The sequence below is a fragment of the Gossypium hirsutum genome, chromosome D01, assembly GCF_007990345.1.
Source record: "Gossypium hirsutum isolate 1008001.06 chromosome D01, Gossypium_hirsutum_v2.1, whole genome shotgun sequence".
Lineage (NCBI taxonomy): Eukaryota > Viridiplantae > Streptophyta > Magnoliopsida > Malvales > Malvaceae > Gossypium > Gossypium hirsutum.
In genome coordinates, this window is record NC_053437.1 from 42,047,825 (window position 1) to 42,050,550 (window position 2,726).

A 2,726-nucleotide genomic window follows, 5' to 3' on the forward strand; every position below is an offset into this window, starting at 1 on the left:
ATTTAATTGGTCTACCTGATTTGATAATATGGTGACTGTATCTAATTTGAAAACACCGGTTGCTTTCATCGGCTTTGTCCTCATGGCTTGCTACTGATAATTATTCAGTGCCATCTCCTCTATAAATTCATAAGTCACTTCAAGTGTTTTATTATTTAGGTTTCCACCGACTGCTGCATTGATCAACTGCCTAGTTGAGGGATTCAAACTGTTGTAGAAGGTTTTAACTTGTAACCATAAAGGTAACCCATGGTGAGGGCACCGTCTCCATAAGTCCTTATACCTTTCCCACGCATCATATAAGGTCTCTAAATCAATCTAAATGAAGGAAGAGATATCATTCCTCAACTTAGTTGTCTTAGCCAGTGGAAAGTACTTCAGTAGGAATTTCTTGGTCATTTAGTCCCACGTGGTAATAGAACCTCATGGTAAAGAATTCAACCACTGTTTAGCTTTGTTCCTCAACAAGAAAGGGAATAATCGTAAACAAATGGCGTCGTCAGAAATGCCATTTATCTTGAAAGTATCACAGACTTCCAGAAAATTAACCAAATGAGTATTTGGATCTTCGTCTTGCAAACCTTCGAACTGAACAAATTGTTGAATCATTTGAATAGTGTTCGACTTCAGTTCAAAATTATTCGCAGCAATGATGGGTCTCACAATACTCGATTCAGCCCCAGTTAGAGTGGGCTTGGCATAATCGTACATAGTATGAGGAAGAGGATCTGGATTTGAAAGATTTGCAACAACTGCAAAGGTAGCTAATTATTCTAATTATTACCCATCTCCTTAGTAATAATAATGTCATCTTGCTCGTCTACTATATTCTGTCAACTTTGCCTTGCTTCTCTATGGTTTCTGTGAGTAGTACTTTCAATTTCACTATCAAATAATAAAGTCCCGACAGGTTTCTTCTAGTCATAAGCTAAAGAACTTACCAGAAGCAAATAAAAGAAAAATTAGAATGTAAAAATTAAACTAAAAACAAAAATGGCTAAATTAATAAAAATAAAGTGTTCCTAATATTTTAGTCCCCGACAACGACACCAAACACTTGATGGTCACTAAACTAACTATAAAAACGACAAAGGCAAGCGCACCTATCAAACAATAGTATAGCTACGGTAAGTAGGGAATATCGTATCCACGATGACTAAAAGTACTAGTAATTACTATTTTTCTATTATTTAGCCGATAAATTGGAGTGATTGTGTTTAATCTAAAATAACTAAACTAATTTATCTAAGAACGCAACAGATAATAAATCAAGGAAATAATCGAATAATAACCAATGAGATAGACAATACCCAGGAAAGAATCCACCTAGACTTCACCTATTATTATGAATCTGAATTAAACGATTTATTCATTTGTGTCTTAATCCGTAGAAATCCCTAAATTATGTTAATATCTCTTTCGAGAGTAAGAACAACTGACTCTACGTTGATTAATTGAAATCTCTTTCTAATTAAAACCCCTATTGTCACATTAACTCGATCTATGGATTTCCCTATTACATTTGACTCTAATCTGATAGATTTCTGTCATCTTACTTCTAGGATTGCATACAACTCCACTCAATTATGATAGATTTACTCTTAAACAATGACTTTTGCTCTACTGAAATAAGCACATTAAACATGAATTAATATCCCAGAAACATTAAAACAAGAAATAAGCATCCATAATTGAGGACAAGAATCAAGTATCTATTATGTAAATCAGAAATCAAATAATAAGATTCATCATAGGTTTCATCCTCCCTAAGTATTTAGGGAATTTAGTTCATAATCCTGAATAGAAACATCTCAAAATTAGGATAACCACAAGACATAAAGAAACTCAATAAAACTTTGAAAGAAATTAAATGAAGATCTTCAATCTTAAGGGAGATCTGCTTCTGAGTTGATTCTGATGGTGTTCTTCGAGTGTTTTCTTTGATCTTCTCTGGTTTCTCCATTTGGTATTCTTTTAATTGGTATTTATAGACTTTAGAATGCTCAAAAAGCCTAAAAATTGGGTTTTTTTCCGTGTATTTGGGAAGTAAGGTGCGAAATCAACAAAGGCTGGCACATGGGCATGTGGCCAGCTTGTGTGAAATGCCCATGTCGCGTGGATCCTAAAAACATCCCTATTTGTCCAATTTTGGCTCTTTTTTGCTCCTTTCGCTCCCAAATGCTCTTCTAAGAATAGAAACATGAATTTAAAGGATAAGGAGCATCAAGTTCACTAATTTTTATAATTAATCATTCAAAAACGCATTAAGAATGAGATTATAATATGTTACTTTTATAGCTTATCATGAGTGCTTACTTACATCAAGCACTTTGACTTGTAATGGGGCCTCCATCCCAACAGAGTCCTCAAATGTTGGATTAAAATTTGTTATAGCAGCTGAACCAATTCAAGTTGAAAAGCCATGCCTAACGACTAAATTTGCATCAAATAAAGAAATAACACGCACGCTTTTGTGGCTACTACTTGAACCAACTTGTACATTGTCTATTTGGGCCATCTCATGTTGGCATAAATAAAATTGGTCCACATCAGCGTCAACCATTATGGGAGCGAAAGGGACAACGGGTTTTCTTCTAGTTTTTTAGCAGCTGCTTTATCTTTCCCCGATTTTGGGCTAGACCCAATAGTGTGCTCCTTCTCAAAAGAATTATTAGGCCTAGAAATGCTCTTTTTATCCATCCCACTCTCAAACTCCTTTTATTTTT

The 2,726-nt window shown here is 34.6% G+C and overlaps 1 non-coding gene across 1 annotated transcript; it reads left to right on the forward strand.

Moving 5' to 3' along the window:
- Positions 1-244: 244 nt before the first annotated feature.
- LOC121214139 (small nucleolar RNA R71) lies at positions 245-351 on the forward strand. The gene has a single exon (XR_005909725.1). It is a non-coding gene; the product is annotated as a small nucleolar RNA R71 (small nucleolar RNA).
- The last annotated feature ends 2,375 nt before the right edge of the window (positions 352-2,726 follow it).